We start from the raw sequence: 20,432 nt of genomic DNA on the forward strand, positions 1-20,432 counted from the left end.
TTTAATTTTATATTAAAGAAATTTAATTTTACAAAACTGGACTCCTGCTAGTTTCAACTGCCTCTTTAAAAAAAAAAAAAAAAAAAAAAAAAGCACAAAAAGCCAGTAAGATTTGACCAAATAGCAAAGACTTCAAGACTGACAAATGCTTTTTCCTAAAACGTTTTCCATATCTGCCAGTGTAAGACTGCTGAAAATGGTATAAATCCAGTCTACTTGGGAAAAGCTCAGTTACTCTAAGATACAGATGAGAACATTGAGATAAAAACTGAGAAATTCATATGTAGGAATTTAAGAAACCTGTAGCACTTGAAATGTTCTGATAATATTCTTCCTGAAAAGATTTATAAACTGCAGCAGATAAAATCAAAAATATAACTACAGTATCTATAGGAATAAAAACTCTGTTGCCAGAATAGGTCAAACCTCTTCAGATACAATCTGCATAGAATCATAGGACTGGAAGGGACTTCGAGAGGTCATCTAGTCGAGTCCCCTGCCCTCATGGAAGAACTAAGTATTATCTTCTAGACCATCCCTGACAGGTGTTTGTCTAACCTGCTCTTAAAATTCTCCAAGGATGGAGATTCCACAACGTCCTTAGGCAATTTATTCCAGTGCTTAACCACCCTGACAGTTAGGAAGTTTTTCCTGATGTCCAACCTAAACCTCCCTTGCTGCAATTTAAGCCCATTGCTTCTTGTCCTATCCTCAGCGGTTAAGAACAATTTTTCTCCCTCCTCCTTGTAACAATATTTTATGTACTTGAAAACTGTTATGTCCCTTCTCAGTGTTCTCTTTTGCATGCAAACTTATGATTTACTTATCTGGCTCTAGAGTCCCTATTGTATTTAACAAAAAAATAACCAAAAATATACTCAAGGGAGAAAGATATAAAGGCTACAAACAAACCTAATAGACATTTGAAGTACAGGGTCAAGAACTATTTATTAACTAAGAGATGCTGAGCACTTACTAAAAGTAATGCTTAAGATTAAAGTTGTATACTTCAGTAGTTTACCATTAAACATTAAATACAGTACATTTATAATTAACTATTGATCAATTTTCTCCCAAATTCCCACACTTATTTATGAAATATAATATTAAAACTCAACAACAGATATAATTACGACATTTAGTGACAGTATATGAAACTGAAAAGGTATTTAATATTGAGATCTTAATTACCTATGTCCGTTCCACAAAACATCAGAACATAACTCAGATTGTAAGAGAGATGTATTTTGTACACACGCAGACTACTTGGGGAGGTGGGATGTTTGAAGATGGCTGCAAGTTTCCATCAGTGTATTTTCAGCTGTGGGAAAGAACAGCTCAGGCATGTAATTTTGCACTCAGGAAATCTATCAAGCAGATGCCACTGACAAAAGCTACATCTAGCCACAAAACAGGTACAACATGGGGAAGCAGAAAGGTAAACTTTCACACACTGCCCCATCTGCCTCAAGATCACATCTAGGGGATTAGTTCAATCTCTTTATCCATTCAGTCTCTGACTCCACTGAAATCAGAGTAACTCTAGCATGGATAGAAACAGGGCCGACTTTAAGCCGATTCAGCCAATTCCCCTGAATCGGCCCCGCGCCCTTGCCACCGCCGGTACGCTGTACTGGGGCAGCCCAGCTTCCCCAGGGACAATTTAAAGGGCCTGGGGCTCCCAGGAGGGGCTGGAGCCCCAGGCCCTTTAAATTGCCACCAGAGCCCCACTTCTGGAGCCCTGGGGTAGGGCTGCGGGGCTCTGGAGGATATTTAAAAAGTCCGGGGCTCCCGTTGCTTCTACAGCCCCGGCCCTTTAAATAGCCGTTGGAGCCCCACCGCTTCCCCAGAGCTCCCTCTGCTATTTAAAGGGCTGGGGTGGTAGAAGCAGGGGCGCCCAGGGCCCTTTAAATAGCCCTCAGAGCCCTGGGGTAGCAGGGGGCTCCAGGGGCTATTTAAAGGGCCGGGGCTCCAGCTGCCTCTGCCACCCCGGTCCTTTAAATAGCCGCAGGAGCCCTGCTGCTTCCCCAGGGCTCCAGCAGCTATTTAAAGGGCCGGGGCGGTAGAATCAGGGGAGCCCCTGCCCTGCCCGCAGCCAGCCCCTGCTGCAACCCCTGCCCGCCCCAGCCCCGCACCCCTGCCCTGCAGCCAGCCCGTCTCCAGCCAGCCCCGCATCCCCTGCCCGCAGCCAGCCCCTGCTGCACCCCCTGCCCGCACCAGCCCCGCATCCCCTGCCCTGCCCACAGCCAGTCCCTGTCTCCAGCCAGCCCCTCCTGCACTCCCTGCCCTGCCCGCACCAGCCCCGCACTCCCTGCCCTGCCCGCACCAGCCCGTCTCCAGCCAGCCCTGCAGCCAGCCCCGCACCCCTTGCCCTGCCCGCAGCCAGCCCCGCACCCCTTGCCCTGCCCGCAGCCAGCCCCGCACCCCTTGCCCTGCCCGCAGCCAGCCCCGCACCCCTTGCCCTGCCCGCAGCCAGACCCTACCTCCAGTCAGCCCCTGCCCTGCCTCCAGCCAGCAATGTACGTAATATATAATTTTGTTATTATTTATATAGTTATGGAAAGTAAATAATACATGGAAGAAATGAAAGGGGGTTTTTTTTACGTGTTTTTTTTTTTTTTAAGTCATCCCTGCCGAAGCCCCACCGAAAATGTTCGAATTGGGCCCCGCACTTCCTAAAGCTGGCCCTGGATAGAAATATGCAGGATAGCTTTGATCTTGCTATACCTCGAATAGTCTGGGTTAGCCACTTGATTACATACGCATGCAGTCACAGCTTCACTGCTGTTATTATATGAGCTAGCTAGATCAAAGCTAGGTCAGGTATGTCTACATGTGCTACAGTCACACTTCTGATTGCAATTCAGACATACCATGATAACCCCAATTCATGTGCACTGTAAAGTGTATATGCAACTGCCAGGAAGAACTGGGGAATGGTCCAATCGCCTTCTCCCTTTCCTCATGACCTGTCTGCACTGGCAAGTTTCTGTGCAGTAAAGCAGCTTTCTGTGCTGTAACTCCTGAGGTGTACACACTACCAAGCTACTTAGTGAGCAGAAACTGCGCAGTTGCAGTGCTGTAAAAAAACCACCCTGACGAGAGGCGTAGATCTTTCTGCGCCGGGGGTACAGCATTGCGGTGCCAGTGTACGCCCTGGTCGATTATAGCGCTGTGATTGGCCTCCAGGAGATTTCCCACAATGCCTGTTCTCGCCTCTCCGGTCATTGGTTTGAACTCTACTGCCCTGCGCTGCTCTGGGTCCATTTGGAGCTGGCCTCCTTCTTTACTCAAGAAGGACGTCCTGCATTTAAAAGCTCCATATCCTTCTTCCTTCCTCCCAGGTAATTCTTGTCAATCACCCCGATAAAGAAAAAAACTACCCTTTATCCATCTTGCCTTTTAAAGGGGAAGTGGGGGAGGGAGAAAACCCAGCTCCTCACTGGCCACCATTTCCTGTGAAGTTGGCTAACAGCCTGTTCTCTTGTCTGTCAGAGGAGGTCTCCTAGCCAAACCAGATGTGCACTCCTGAGCAGCCAAATCCTTATATTAATTATCCAGGCAGCCCAGAATGGTATGTTACTTTGTTTAGGAACACAGAATCTAGCTGCTATGACATAGGGTTCTATAGCTTTAATTTATGTAGCTGACAACATGACAGTAGCTAAAGCTTTCATGTTATGTTCCCTATCCCATCCCAAATCTCATTCAGCTGCCTTTATTTTGTAGTTTAATTTAGCTATCTTGGATTGTGCAGAGTCTCAAAATACTACAGTCAAGCAAAGGAAAACTGGATCCTTATTGGTGTTAATTAAAATACACTAATAGTACCACCAGTTATAGCTGAATGAACAAACAAGTGCTAATTTTGAATTTAATTGATTAAATTTTTTAAAGTTTTGTTTTTTAATGCAAAGGCAGTAAGAATGATGATTTCTTATCGGTCCAAAGAATCTATTACAACATATAAGGTCTTTCAGGTCAAAAAGATCCTTTTTTCCAAGGGATAAAAGCTTTTATGCAAACTGTAAGTTGACTGCCTTATGTTGATTTTCTCAGTTGAATTTACTGAGATTTTATTATATGAGAAATAGAACTACAGATGCATTCTGATATCAATAAACACACCCAAAACCTTTTACTAAAATACTTATTGTAACGAAGCTATGTTCAGTAATTACTTTTATTCACCAAAATCTTTTTTGCAACACCACATCCATTGGATATGAAAATACATTTCCCATTATCTGATCATTCCTGTCTTTGATCATAACTCATGAGAACAGCCTACCAAATCAGTATAAGATTCTTGAAGTGTTTTTGTTTGAACAGGACATCTGTTACAGAGTCATCATAACTGCAAACCCCCAAATTCATCCATGTAATATACGAGTATCACAGAAGTCATTGTTTCTTAAACTTCATAGACAAAATAAATACTTTGAAGAACACAGCACTGTAAAGTTAAGTACAGTAACTACAATTTTTAAAAAGCACAAACAGATCTTAAAGCTAATCTCAATAAGCCAAAACTAAAGCCCAAATGAATTTTAAATTAAACCGTTGAGAACCAAACTGAAGTTCACCATATACAATATATATAAAATGAAATTTCACTGATGAGTTACAGTAAATACTGATAGCCGTTGCACAAGGTTTTGCAAACTATATTACTATTCTTGCCCCCAGGGCGTTTTGCATGGATACTTTAGGCAGCTAGATTTACAAATCAGGCCCAGAATAAATACCTCCTGCACACACAAAGTCAATAGCCTAGAACAGCATTTATATTACTCCTCTCTCTCCATAATGGCAAGTTTAGAGCTATGCAGGAACCTGAATAATTCTTAAGTGTGTGTGATTGTTAGTGTTTTTCATGAGCTTTTTACCTTGTGGACCATTTATGGGGATGTCATAAAACAAGATACAGGCTTCTCCTGATATTTCACTATACAGGAACTGAAATACCATGGGAAAATCACAACTATTTCAGACATAAATGTTTCCTTACGCATAAATAACTATGCACCCATCCCTACTCAGGACTACAGACATGGATGAAACTCTCAGACTCATAGAAAAGTATGGTACTTCTCTAAAGTTGCATTTGCACTGTTTTCCCGTTTAAATTTAAGGTGTTTTCCTCTGTTAAGAGGTTTTATTGGTAATTTTTACCAACCAATTTCATTTTAAATTTTAGAATTTATCTGTAAATTTGGGATGTGAAGCCCACATCTCCTCGATGCCTAAATCACTTTTGAAAAAATGGGACTTAGGAGCCAAAGTCACTTGGACACTTGAAATATTTTCTTAGTACTCAGATTTATTTTTAAACTATTTTTTTTAGACACGAGGCTCTATGAAGCAGGAACTCTCTTCCTATGTATTTGTTCAGTGCCTGCCAAAATGGAGGCTCTAATCAGGGTGCTAACAGGATATAAAATTTTAAGATTACTTATTCTTTTTAGATGTGCTGAGCAGCAATGACACTAATTATTTTTATTACAGTACTTCTACTATTTTGCTATTCCACTAGCAAATGAGTAATTTAAAAGCACCTTTGGTGGGTAGTGACTTTCTCAAGGTCACACAAGGCAGAGGCCATATAACCCAGGAAACCCACCTTCCATTCCCATAATCTACCCACTAGACCACAATGCACTGCTGAATTATGAAAACTGTATTTGCAAATTAGATGCAGGATTTCAAACAACCTCATTATTTATTTTGCAGTGACAATGTTCAACTCTAAGACTTCCTTCTGAGAAAATCTGCAGATGTTCACAATGCTAGCAAATTATGACAACTCATTAAACTGATAGCACTATAAACATACAGTTTACAAAAAGTAGAACATACGTAAAAGTAACTGTCCTTCCTTTTTGTCCTTTAATCAAGTCAGCACACAGATTATAATAGAACCCCAATTTTAAGAACTAATTGTGGATTAGGGTTACCATACGTCCGGATTTTCCCGGACATGTCCGGCTTTTGGGGGCTCAAATCCCCGTCCGGGGGGAAATCCCCAAAAGCCGGGCATGTCCGGGAAAATCGGGAGGGAGGGAGGGCTCGGCCGGGGCCTCTTTGGCCGGGGCGGGGCCGGGGTCGCAGTGCCGGGCCGGGCCGGGGGGCCGGGCGGGGAGCAGGGGGCGCGGTGCCGGGAGCCGGTCCGGGCTCGCGGGGCCGGGCCGCTGGGGGGTGCGCCAGGCCGGGCCGCTGGGGGGGCCGCGGAGCCGGGCCGGGGGGTGCGCCGGGCCGGGGGGCCGGTCTGGGGCCGAGGGGGTGCGCCGGGCCGCGGGGCCGGTCCGGGGTCGCGCCGGGCCGTGGAGCCGTGGGGTGTGCTGAGCCGGGGTGCCGGTCCGGGGTCGCGGGGCCGGGGGGTGCGCCGGGCCGCGGGGGTGCGCCGGGCCGGGAGCCGCGGGGGTGCGCCGGGCCGGGGGGCCGGTCCGGGGCCGGGAGCCGCGGGGGTGCGCCGGTCCGGTCCGGGAGCCGGTCCGGGGTCGCGGGGTGCGCCGGGCCGCCGGGGGCCAGTGGTGCTGGGCGGGCCGGGGGTGCTCGGCCGGGGGCTGGCACCCCAGGGCCCGAGCCGACCCAGGCTGGAGCCGCCAGGGCGGCCAGCCTGGGCCGCACCTCCTGCCCCCACCCCCCTTACCTGCTTCAGGCTTCCCGCGAATTAAATGTTCGCGGGAAGCAGGGGAGGGGGCGGAGACTTTGGGGAGGGGGCGGAGTTGGGGCGGGGCGTGGGCGTGGGGCGGGGCTGGGGCCCCGTGGAGTGTCCTCCATTTGGAGGCACAAAATATGGTAACCCTATTGTGGATGGAGGACTTCATAAAATTGAACATCTCAGAGCTGCAGCACAGTGCATCACATCACTTTTTTTCTTGTCCTTTAAACCCCCTATAAAGCAATTTCCAATACACTAAAGCAGAGGTGGGCAAACTACGGCCCAGGGGCCGCATCTAGCCCTTCAGACATTTTAATACGGTCCTCGAGCTCCAGCCAGGGAGTGAAGTCAGGGGCTTGCCCCGCTCCACACGTGCTGGGGCTCTGGTCAGCTCCCAGAAGCAGCAGCATGTCCCCCCTCTGCTTCCTACACGTAGGGGCAGCCAGGGGGGCTCCGCACACTGCCCCCACAGCTCCAATTAGCCAGCAACCATGGCCAATGGGAGCTGCTGGGGCAACGCCTGTGGCCGGGGTAGTGTGCAGAGCCGCCTGGCCGCGCCTCTGCATAGAAGCTGGAGGGAGGACATGCCGCTGCTTCTGGGAGCTGCTTGAGGTAAGTGCCCGCCCGAAGCCTGCACCCCTGACACCCTCCTACGCCCCTGCCCCCTCCTGATCCCCCTCCCACCCTTCGAACCCCTCGGTCCCAGCCTCTCATCCCCAGCCCCACCCAAGAGCCCGCAACCCCAGTCGAAGTCCTCATCTCCCCCCGCACCCCAACCCCCAATTTCGTGAGCATTCATGGCCCGCCATACAATTTCCATATCCAGATATGGCCCTCAGGCCAAAAAGTTTGCTCACCCCTGTACTAAAGGCATTGGACTGTGGAGAGGGGTGGTTGACTTGTTCTTCATCCACATAATGAACGTTATGTGATTTTCTTTCCCCATGAGGAAAAATGGTTCATATAACTGGTCAGCAGTAAAAATGAGGTTCTACTGTACTGTCTACTAGATGCTAGAAGGTGTATTGTAAGTTAGATCAGTTTCAAAGCTGCTGTAAATTGTTCTACCTGATCAACCCCCATGGGCTCTGCTGCCACTATTCCAGGATAGGCAGAGCACAGCATACTCCTGTTGTGCCCTGGCAAGCCCACTATGCTGGTGAGCCATGAGTGAGTGGGGTAAAGCCAGCATTTCGTGGAAGTATCTTGATCAGTTTAGCTAATCTGCTATACTACTAAGCCACTCAATGGTTCTATTTCCCATGGTGATCATGTTCCCAGTAGGTTTGCAAAATAATATGTATTCTGGCTAGGATCTGGAGTTTTTCCTCCTATTCACTACAAGACCTCGTAAATCAAACAAAGCTGTATCTCCTGCATGGTGGCTTGGTTCCAAGAGCACATCCAAATATACCAGGAGTGCAAATGAGGAATTGTACAAAGATACATATAGAGAGAGCTGGAAAATCCTGGTTGGTAAATTGGCAGAGCATGCCACGGAATGAGAATCAATGTCCATTCCTACCACAAGATGTATTTCAATCACAGCACCCGGCTTCCTTTAAGAGTTAAAATTGACCCATCTCCCACCCTGTCTCTATAATAACCACAGCAGCCATTTTAAAACTAGGAAGTTTCCTCACCTAGACAACTCCTAGCTTGGCAGCTTATCTGACTATCATGTACAGTACAAACAAATCTCACACCACTGGTTCAATATTTCTCAAGGTAAAAAAGCTGAGGCAATTATTTACATGAAGAGAGAAAATCTGGTTGTTTTTTTAAAGCTGATTAAATACTGCTATGTTTTTTTAAAAAGCTGTTTAAAAAAATGTATTTACACATCACTTGACACTCTTATAAAGAGCAGCCTTAGGGTATGTCTACACTTGCTATTTAAAGTGGAAAATGCCCCTTTTTTGCTCAAAAACCATGGAAGCGTCTATACTTGCCAATGACCTTTTGCACTGAAACTCAGAAGTTTCACCTCAAAAAGAAAACCATCTCCACGAGACGCATACAGCTCTTACTGGTGATGCTTTCACAGTGATGTGAAAGTGAAGACACATTCTTCCTGTTTACAGAGCTTTTAGGCTCCGGAGGATATCCCACAGTGCCTAGGTGACCACTCTAGCCAGCAGCTCTGCTGCTCTGTTGCCAGGTAAACAGACATCCACCCCTCCCCCTGTAAAGCCCCGGGAACTTTGAAACTCCCCTTCCTGTTTTCTTGGCAAGTGCTCACTTATCTGGCCAGATGACAATGCCTGCTCCACGCAGCAACTGGGGCTGTCCCTAGACATTATGGTGCCCTACACAGCCTTCCCCGCCCCCGCAGAGGCTCCCCCCAGGCATCCGTGGGGGGAGAGGGTGTGCCCAAGCTCTGGGGGCAGGGCGGGCAGGAGCAGGCTTGGAGGGAAACCGCCCCCCAGCATGAGCCGGCGGAGCGGAGCAGGTTGGGGCCGGGTCTCTCCACTTCCCACTGCCCCATGAATGCAGGGCGCGCCCGACCTCTGCTGCAGTCCCCCGGCCAGAGCTCAGGGGAAAGGGTGGAGTGTGGGCGGGGCTCTGGCAGAGCAGGGGTGGGAAGAGGTGGGGCAGGGGCAGTTTTCCTCAAAATTTGGGGCAATTTGGTGTCCCAAATTTCCTGGTGCCCTACGCAGCTGCGTAGTTTGCATATAGATAAGGACAGCCCTGCCTGCTTGGAGCAATGCTGAGCTACTGGAGCTTATCACTATTTGGGGAAAGGCGGCTGTGCAGGGACCCAGGATGCCCCGCAATCACACCCTCCCCCCACAAGACCCATTGTCAAACTGGAGAGAGTTGCACTGTGGGATAGCTGCCCTAGAGCGCTGCTCTCATTGGGAATGGAAGTGATGCTAATGTAAACACTCTCTGATGCCTGAGGAATTAAATGAGAACACAAACCAGCGCTTTACTTTCACCAGTTCCCTATCACCGGTGAAACTTACAGCACAAAAACTCTGCAAGTGTAGACATAGCCTTAGACTCTGTGCAGTGCTGTCTTCACTTGCAGCTATTCAGAGTAGGGGCAGGGCTGAACACTAGAATATTCTACAACAAGCTGGTAATTATGCAAGCAAATCCACAACCACTAACTAATAGCTAGGGATTGTGCCCCAAGGGGGAGATTTTCCAAAGTTCCTAAAGGATTTAGATGTAAAAATCTCATCACAGAGCTTTTGTTTATAAATAAATACCAGAACAGTCATTCCCAAGCTTTCCTCTTCAGTGGGAGTACCTTTGAAAGCATAAACCCCTATAAAATTGTTAGATGGATTTTCCTTTCATTTTCCAATATTTCTTTTGCAAACTAAATCCTGGTCTACACTACAAACTTACATTGGTATAATTAAGCCACCCTGCGGTGTGGAAAATCCATACCCCCTGAGCAATGTAGTTATACTGACCTAACTCCCAGTGTAGACAGTGCTATGTCGGCAGGAGTGCTTCTGTTGTTGACATAGCTACTGCCTCTCAGGGAGATGGAGTACCTACGTCCATAGAAGCTCTCCAGTCAGCATAGACAGCATCTTCACTAAGCACTACAATGGCACAGCTGCAGTGGGGCAACTGCACCACTGCAGCACTGTAAGTGTAGATAAGCCCATACTTGCAGTGTAAACCTAACCCAACGTTTCCCTCTTGAAGCTTTAGGAAAGAATTATGGCCTTGATAATAAATTTATGATCCTAATTGAAAAATATTTCCATGATATAGAATACTCTTTGAAGCAAGGATCTTATCCAAATCTCATGCATCATCGTATCTAGAGAACTCTGTTGCTGTGCTTCTATGGTGATGTGCATCTGCCATTTGAGAGTGAAGTTTGCCCTAGCTATGAATTATAATCTTTGCTAAAAATTCATTTTTCTCTTGCAAACCACATGGTAAATCTCTTGATTTCTGTCATGATTTTCCTAATTTCATGGAACCCCTACTATTTCAATGTGGGAACTCAAATTTTAAAAGGAACAGTTTGATAGTTCTCTTTCTAATCCATCTGACAGACAGTGGTACAAAATGCTGCCCACTAGCCAGACTAATTAGCATGGATTGGACCAATCCACTTGCCAATAATGATTGGGAAGATTTACTTTGCAAGGAGGAGGTCATCAATCTCTGAAGAATGTAAGGTTTGATTACAAAACATTTCTATTCTTGTTATGAGAGTTCCATGTAAAAGTAGTATGTATTGTGTTTTGTTGTGTATGTATAATTAAGAGCACTGTCTGTTGACCTACATAGAATAACTCCAGACAAGAAGACAGACAGTAAGAGTACAACCAGCACCTAAAGACAGACACACATATCCTAAGAGCAGTGCCAAGCTCAGACACTGCAGTGCAAAGACGACTCTACCTCCTCAACCATTGTTTCTTAAGAATTACCAAAGAACAATGTTCTTGTGAAGGCCTGAATTAGTATCACTGCATGTCTTCAGTTACAGGTGCTGCAGTGATGAATGTGAAACAGGTTCACTTACTAGTGACTCTCAAATTAACCAATGCAGTGCCGAGAATTTATCAGCACAGAAAACACCAGAAGGTTCAATCATCAACAGAAGGGACACAAAATAAAAGCATCCAAAATGCAAATCTAGTAAAGCTGCCCAGTAACTTCAAAGATGTTAACTGAAATTATTCATTTCCACTACAGGAAGAGGTTTTACAGAAATTCTGTATAAAAGTAGTGCATGTATATGTTGTGTGTATGTACATGTATATATGCATATGTGGCATTGTTGAAAACTCTGTAGAGTAAAAATGCTACTCTGCAAAAGGCTTCCTGACTTCTGTTAACAACTATTGGAAAAGTAATGTTTGTGATGTGAACGCAACATAAAATTGCTAAGCAGCAGCAGCAAGCAGACACATTAACAAGACTGTAGTCACAGTCTGACTGTTGCTATTCACAACTTTGTGAACAGCAGTGAAACTGGCAACTATCATTGTCACTTTCTCACTGAGGCTTGGGAAAGCTGGGCAAGCAACAGAAGCAAGCACTGGAGTTATCCATAGGAGAGGAAAAGAGGTGCTGGGGAGAAACAGGTGACTGAAGGCCTCTTCCCTTCCCACTTCTGATGACAGGCAAAATGTCAGATTCAGTGGTAGGAGTAATGGTAAAAGGTGGGAGTGAGGTGTAACAGAGAAAGAGTCTTCTCATTTCCAGAAGCTTGAGAAGATTGAGCTACAAATATATCAGCTACCTAGCCTAAGGCTAATATTAAAGATCAAGCCTCACAGGAGGATTCAAGAAGATCAACCAGATAGGAATTCCCTCCTCCCTCCCAGCAGATTAGGGATGGAGGGAGGTGTGAGGGGAAGCTGCGTTCTCACTACAATATTGCTGTTTGACCTCAATCCTAGGTGAAGTGAATCTCCACTTCACCCTCATTTGTGTCTGAGACCTACTTCTGATTATTAGACATATGTTTCTATTTTAAAGCCCTGCTTACTGACACCTACTAACTCTATAGTCACACAACTCAGGTCCTCCACAGGGACAGAATCAGCAGCTTCACTTTAATGAGATCCAGAAGAGGGGCTGAAAATGCAGGTGAGACTTTACTTGCTCCTTCTGCAACCAGCCAGAGCAAGGTCACTCTACAATAAACATTTGCAGAGTGGCTGTCTGCTCTCCTGAGGAAAGAGCACAGCACTCAAACCAGTTAGACCATTAGTCCAAGTTTTACTTAAAAATATCTTTAAAAACAATTTCTTAATTCAACTGGGTTCCATTCTTTTCACAAATCAAGTACTAAAACATAGCACCTATAAGAAATAAACTGGTGTGCGTTTTACCTTTTGTAAATTCTCCTACAGTAGTTTATCTTTAAATACAATTTGCCCTCCTCCTGGTAAAAGAGTAACCATTATAAAATTTTATTCTTCACTCAAATTATATGTATTGCCTGCAGTATTTTAAGTTATATTTAAATTTCATCACAAAATATAAAGCTATAAGAAATCCTATATAGATGTTTTAATTAATATTTCAATAAGGGGAGGAGTTTGGGGAAAATGTATTTGTCAAAAAATGGACAAACAGTATCACGTATTATTCGGAAAATACGTAAAAATCAAAAAGTCTAGAGCTAGGGTTATACTATCCTTGAAACTTGTTCAGCTCAGCAACAGGTTTTCCCTGGCTCCAATGAGGGAAGAATAGCCCCATGAGTCACCAGGTTTTCTATAATACCTGTATTACCTACTTAAACGCTAGGACACAACTGGGGTCCACATACCACTAATAGTCTATAGCAGTGATTCTCAAACTTCTGCACTGGTGACCCCCCCTTTCACATAGCAAGCCTCTGAGTGCGACTCCCCCAATAAATTAAAAACACTGTTTTATATATTTAACACCATTATAAATGCTTGAGGCAAAGCGGGGTTTGGGGTGGAGGCTGACAGCTCGCGACCCCCCCCTCCATGTAATAACTTCACGACCCCCGAGGGGTCCCGACCCCCAGTTTGAGAATCCCTGGTCTATGGAGACCTGCCTATTATTTTTCCACATAAGCAAATGCCACAGGGATGCTATGCAACTATTAATTGGATGGGAGAAGGTCCACATACGTACCTGTGAGAAGGAAGGGAAGCTGTCCATAAGAGTCTTAACGTGATACCCGGGCTATGAAAATGTGAGAGACCCCCTGCTCTAGAATACCTTATAGAAAGATACCTCCCAAATTATTTAAAAATAAAACACCACAATCCATAACCAAACACTCAGTATTTTCATCACCACCTTCAGCCTGAACTGAAATCAAATATTCACTAAGGAATCTTGGTAACAAACTAAAATAATACATAAAACTGAAAGTGCATCTAAAAATTCTCTCCGCTTTTGGAGATATTTACTCTTCAGGTAATGATATGAAAGGCACTTAACATTCTAGCTGGCCATTACTTGACCAAAAGTGGTCTTAATGCAGTTCTAATACTGTGCCGTTTTTCAAAAAATCATGTACTCTTGACATTTTAAGATGCAATAGTATTTTCTTCTCTATCCTTACTCCCTTGTGCAGTCTCAGGCCTTCTGCTCTGCTTTGGACACATCTTATGATTAAAACAGGATCATTTTGAATTTAAGATCTACTGACATTTTGCCATCTAATTCACATGACACAATTTTTCTCCCTTTGGCTTTGTTGCTAATGGTCTGGGAGTTGCCCTTTTTTCTTATTTTAAGAGTAAACTCATGTAGAGTTTGTCCATTCAGCAAGGACACGTATCTATAAGATCAAACTTCAGAATTCCAATTGAGTGGTTCAGCATGCTTTTTACATACCAAGCTCTCGCCCCTCCAAACTACGAAGTTCACGTTACACTTCCTCTCTACTGAACGCTCACAGTTCACACAGTTTTCAAACTGTTTCCTCTGTACTTCACTTTTAAACTAAAAAGAAATCATAGCAAAATCCTCTCTAAAATCAGCTACAAACAACACACCAGCTTAATTAGACATGTACAGATAAAGCATTTAAATAAAGCACATTCTCACCAAACACACGCCGGGCTCAAAGATTGCTTCTTCTCCATCTGTATTTTCTCGGTGTACTGTGTACAAATGACGTCAGCAGCACTTAAAAAGAGAAGCCGAGAAAAAAGCATACTGGGAAATCCAGTCCAGCTGGAGAAAGCCTGTGACTTATGTGGGTGGGTGGAACTCTTTCCCGTTATAGACAGCTTAAAGTATATAGCTGCTCAGCTGATAAAGCTGATCCATTTCACTACAATTTGCAGAGCTTAGAGGAGTGGAGATGGACGTGTCTATAGAAAGCAGCTTTCCTGGTATGCTGGGTGTGGTACTGTTTAGCTGGTTTAACCATTAAAGCTTTAAAAGAATGAGTCAACCTACCGGGCTTTTAAAACCAAACATTTTCATTGTCTGCTAAAGAAATGCATTCTTCCTAGGATTTTTTTCAGATGAGTTAACACAATCTGGAGTTTTCAATTGCTTCTGAAGTTTACCACAGTTTCACGTGGCAGTTTACATTTAACTTTAAATGTGTTCCAACTCTTACCAGCAAAACAATCACTTATATGTATGTATTTTTATTTATCAGTTTACAAACTTTAGTACAGTACTCTCAAATCCAGTAATTGTATTGAAATTTCTAAATTAATTTGATCAAAGCTAAAATTCAGCATGGCATTGTACATGGAAAATAAACTAATCAAAAAACAGAAAGCAAGGCTAAAGTATTATATCACAAAGCTCAGAACCAGGACAGAGACAAATGTTCATTCTCGAACACACAAACGTCTGAGTCTAAAGCTGGTGCTCTGACTCGGAAAGCAAAAACTCTAACTTAATTCTCTGACTTCCTTCCAGACTATATAATACTAGATGCCACATATGTCAAATTGCTAGAAACTCGCTGCTGGTTTTCATAAGGCAGACAACATTGTTATTCTGTGAAGCAGTATTTCCTAACCCTCCTCCCCACCCAACACCAGAGAATAGTTTGAGGGGGGAGGGACAGGAAAAAGAAGAGACTGGGTTGGCCTGGGTTGAGAGAGACATACAGAGTACAAATAAATGTGCTGTTGCATGTGGTGGCTCCTTGTCAACAAGGAAAATCAGAATCAGAGAAGTGACTGGATGAAAAGTCGGTGACAGCAACTGCATCATGGCATAGTGCAAGGGAACATGGCAGGATATCCATCTGCCAGCTCAAGCTGGGGTATGAGCAACAAAAAGTTGAATGAACAAGGAGTACTTGTGGCACCTTAGAGACTAACACATTTATTTGGGCATAAAATTTCATGGGCTAAACCCCACTTCATCGAATGCATGCAGTGGAAAATACAGTAAGAAGATATAGCCCATTAAAGTTTATGCCCAAATAAATGCGTTAGTCTCTAAGGTGCCACAAGTGCTCCTCATTCTTTTTGCTGATACAGACTAACATGGCTACCACCCTGAAACCTGTCAACAAAAAGCTGGTAAGCATTTGTTATGTGGAATGGAAAACAAGAAAATTACTAGATGGATTTCTTCATCAGAACCTTCAAATATCACCACTACACCACCACTCTAATACAAGAGGTTATGACACATTAGCAAAAACTAGACTAACAGAGTTTGTCACAAATTTAACAAAGAGTCTGGTGGCACCTTAAAGACTAACAGATTTATTTGGGCATAAGCTTTCGTGAGTAAAAACCTCACTTCTTCGGATGCATAGAGTGAAAGCTACAGATGCAGGCATTATAATGTCATTATAATGCCTGCATCTGTAGCTTTCACTCTATGCATCCGAAGAAGTGAGGTTTTTACTCACGAAAGCTTATGCCCAAATAAATCTGTTAGTCTTTAAGGTGCCACCAGACTCTTTGTTGTTTTTGTAGATACAGACTAACACGGCTACCCCCTGATACTTGTCACAAATTTAGACTTTCAGCATTTTTGTAATATGAGATTAGGTTAAACAGATTTTAAAATGAAAAATTAATTCTGAACTAATCTTACTTTGGTAAGATTCCTCCTAAAAAAATGTTCTTGCCGAGTTTATCATACCTAACATATAGGCAAACAGCACAGTGCACAGCAAAGCCAACTTGCAAGAAAAGCCAGACTTTGGATGCAACGATGGAAAAGGCAGTTCATATAGGATGTTTCTCATCCTCTATGCATTGAAACTATTCTCCTGTCAGCTGGAAATCTATATGATCCATTGGCTGCATAAATACATGGGATGTGTCGAGGGTAGGAGTGAAGGAATAGTAACACTAAGATCAAGTTCCCTGATGAACAGATAAAATTCCATGTAAGAAAATGGATTAGTTAATGCTTCTACAAGCAACAAAAACTCATCCTGTGTGCTCTGTGAACCTCAGAGGGCATCTACACAGCAATTAAACACCTGTGGCTGGCCCATCCTCACAGGACTTAGGCTATGGGGCTATAAAATTGTGGTGTAGACATTCAGGCTCAGAAGGGCTGGGGCTCTGGGACCCAGTCCCCTCGGGAGTCCTACATCTCCAGCCAGAGCCCAAATATATACATCATAATTTTACAGCCCCGCAGCCTGAGCCAGCTGACGCAGGCCAGCTGTGGCTGTTTAACTGCTGGGTAAATGTACCCAGAGAAAAAACAGAGTACATACTATATCCCAGCAATCAGTGGAAGCCTGGCTGGGAACCATCAGTTTGGAGGAAGAAGCACAGCTCTGAAACAATACAGAGAAATTCCCTCCACACGCACAGCAAATGGATCCATGTGTTTGAGGGCAGTATTTCTTGCATCTTGCCTAGTCTATCCTCATTCCTGAAGATCCTGGAGACTATCGGGACAAAGCAATCCTTTAGTCTGCATAAACCTCTCCATACATTTTTACATAGTATGAGGACACAGAATCATAGATTAGAAGGGATTGGAATGATCATCTAGTCTAACTCCCTGCCAAGATACAGGATTTGTTGTGTCTAAACCATCCAAGACAGATGGCTACCCAGCCTCCTTTTGAAAACCTCCAGTGAAGGAGCTTCCACCACCTCCCTAAATCTGCTATGCTGCAATTTGAACTCACTGCCTCTTGTCCTGCCCTCTTGTGGCAAAAGAGTTTTTTCTATCTTTTTTATGGCAGTATTTTAAGTATTTGAAGACTGCTATCATGTCTCCCTTAATCTCCTCTTTTCCAAACTAAATATACCCAGGTCCTTCATCTTTTGCTCATATGGCTGCATTCCATCCCTTTGATCGTCTTTATCACTTGCTTCTAAATCCTTTCCAGTTTCTCTACATCCTGGAGGAGAAAGTTCGGCTGAAAACCAGTGGAAGGGTGCTGGGGCCATTTATTGGAATTGATTATAAATATACTTGAACTTGATTTTTTTATATAATTTTGATGGATAATATCTATGTTTATTTTTAAGATTTTTTCTATATTTATCAATTTAAATGTTCACAGTTGTGGGAAATTATGGGGGGTCAGACACTGAGATGCAAAAAGTTAAAGCTTTGAACCATTAAAACACAAATTCTCATCATATATCAAAACATGCTAAATAAATAGCCTTAAATCGAACACTCTCAAGCAGCAGTTTTCTTACTTGGCCTGTCTGTAAATTTCTATTATCATTGATGGAAATATTTTTTCATGTGCATGTGCACAGGGAAATCAATTATCAGGGGGTAGCCGTGTTAGTCTGTATCTACAAAAACAACAAAGAGTCTGGTGGCACCTTAAAGACTAACAGATTTATTTGGGCATAAGCTTTCGTGAGTAAAAACCTCACTTCTTCGGATGCATCCGAAGAAGTGAGGTTTTTACTCACGAAAGCTTATGCCCAAATAAATCTGTTAGTCTTTAAGGTGCCACCAGACTCTTTGTTGTTTTTTTAGGGAAATCAATGTTTATCAACATTTACCAACAAAAATATAATCCTTCCAAGCCTGATTAAGGCAAAGAGAGCAAAGTGAAAATCAAACTGGGGAACTGAATTTATGCCTTTTTGTTTGTTTAGGTTCCCCCTCCCCCACGCTTTACAGATAAGAAAAGGCAACCTTAAGGGTTTTTTTTATTTATTTTATTTTTTCCATATTTTTTTCCTGCTTGTTTTTTTTCCCTTGGAATCGTCAAGAATGTCAAGTTTAGTCTTTCCTATTTTTGAGGAAGTAGTCTGAGGTCCCAGAGGTGTTTCTCTCAGGCTTTAGTTAAAAGGAGTGGAGTGTTTAAGTTTTAATGAAGGCACATTTGCTGCTAATCATTTCCCAGGCATTTGAATTTAATTAGTTAAAGAAAATAGTTTTACACAATACAAACAAAATTACTTTCCCTTCTCAGTTAATCAGGTCTGACTTGCACAGCATTTAAGAAAAACAGGGAAGACAATATCTTATTTGCTAATATAAAATAAGAGCATACAAATACTATTTTTAACAGACCAAACCTATTCTGGCAGTCTCCATGTTTCTTTTATATATCAGCTGCCTTTGATGCTCCTGTCCACGACACACTGATAGATGGATTTACTCAAGCTAGTCCCTCCTTTCTCTGGAAGGTCTCAGGGTAATACTGGGCAATTGTTCATCTGCCTCAAGAGTTCACTTATTCAGGGTTCCAGGAGGTTCAGGCATGGATAAAGTCCCTATTAGACTCAGTTTTAGTGGCTGGTAAGAACACCCAGTTCCTTCCAGCCAGATAACAGCATTTGCCAAAAATGCCTTTTCTTTTTTTTTTTTTTTTGCAGCAATGGACAAGAATGTTGTGGAGTTTTTTATTTCAAAGGCATATCTTATCACAGTTCACTATCCATGTCTTTGTAACCTCTAGGTTGAATTATTGCGGTGAGCACTACACAGATAATGTGATCTTAAAATATACTTTAAAATAGAAAAGCTTAGATCTTAAAGCTATTCAGAAACTCATATTCATGTCTGGTCACTTTCTAAGTGGTATTTTCTGAAGGGACTGTTTTGCATTAGTGCTCAATCATCGGTACTATCTACCAAATTATTTCCAGGTCAGACTTAAGATTCTGGTTATTGCCTCAGCACTGGGGATGATCTGAAGCACAGAAGAGCTTTTAAAAAATCCCTAATTTGAACAGTAGTACATTCTCAACCAGTGGTTCTAGGCTTTGCAACTCACTTCCACCATGATCCACCACAACCTCAGGGTATAATGCAAGACTCCTGGTTACCCAATTTTTTCTCCAGGAATAAGGGGTGGACTGGGTTTGGCTGGTATTATGGGGTAGATAACAGGCAGTGTGATTTTGGACCTGAGGTGGTCTTTTTAGGAATGCCTTTTAATATTTTTGACTATTGTGTGCAGTTTAAGTATTGTAAGTGACCAGCGAGCTGCCACTAGATATTTATTTAGCTCTAAACAAATAAATAAGATAGTAAACTTGATTATGACTTCTCAAAGTATTTGTAAACTCTACTCCATAGCTCCAACTTCCTGGAAGATAAAAACAAGTGGGTGGCCAAAGAATTACTACTTTGTGTGGGGTCTCCTAGATTTCAGAAGCAAGATTTGCAGGCACTGGTGCCAGGGACAGTCGAGTGAAAGTCGACAATGTGGCTAACTTGGCAGGATGCGGTATGGCCCGTGTCTCAAGGCTGTGTGAAACAGTGAAATGTGAAGGAAGACTATCCTCTAATGACACCCGTGTGTTGTGCTTACTGTTCATTGTGATGTGACTCTATGGTGCTTTGCACTATGAGAGAATGCATGTTTTTGTGGTTTCTGTTGGAACAGAGGGAGAACACCTGTCAAGTACTGCCTTCCGTCATACTGTCGTCACTCAGCTTCATCCCCTCCTTCCCATGAGATGCTCACATACCACAATGATGAATGCAGTATATATGCATAAAGAGGGGAGGACTGACTCCGAAAGCTGGCCCATTTTCCCTATGCCGGTAAGAATTTTATATTAGACACATGAGAGACTTCCACTCCAATCACTGACAACATAAACTTAATATTAAATTAATATTGCAGTAGTCAAACTATAGGGAAAGAAAAAGCACAACTATCTTTGCTAACATGACCCAAACATCCCATAGCAATTTGATACATAGTATCAGTTTGAAATCTGATAATTTATCTTACTGAGAGAGAGAGAGAGTATTAAAGAAAAGGGTTCAAAACATTGAAACTTAAGTCTCCAAATGGCAGACTACAGAAACTAGAGAGAGGGCTAAGTAGCTCATCTTTTTCTTCTACCCGCCAGTGCAGAAGTTGCATAATGGCAGATGAATGCAAGTAATGCACAATGCAAGGAAT

General features: G+C 43.4%; 1 protein-coding gene across 10 annotated transcripts in view; it reads right to left on the reverse strand.

Moving 5' to 3' along the window:
* SGMS1 (sphingomyelin synthase 1) overlaps positions 1 to 20,432 on the reverse strand; it is a 219,627-nt gene that overhangs the window by 83,271 nt on the left and 115,924 nt on the right. The window contains exon 1 of one of the 10 annotated variants that reach the window (XM_054033941.1): positions 14,192 to 14,236. The exons of 8 other annotated variants lie outside the window; for them this stretch is intronic. The gene's annotated coding sequence lies outside the window, so the exon portion shown is untranslated. Of the gene's footprint in view, positions 1 to 14,191; positions 14,237 to 20,432 lie in introns of those variants that run through there. One more of the 10 variants, XM_054033942.1, reaches the window with a different exon arrangement.

The sequence above is a fragment of the Malaclemys terrapin genome, chromosome 7, assembly GCF_027887155.1.
Source record: "Malaclemys terrapin pileata isolate rMalTer1 chromosome 7, rMalTer1.hap1, whole genome shotgun sequence".
Classification (NCBI taxonomy): domain Eukaryota; kingdom Metazoa; phylum Chordata; order Testudines; family Emydidae; genus Malaclemys; species Malaclemys terrapin.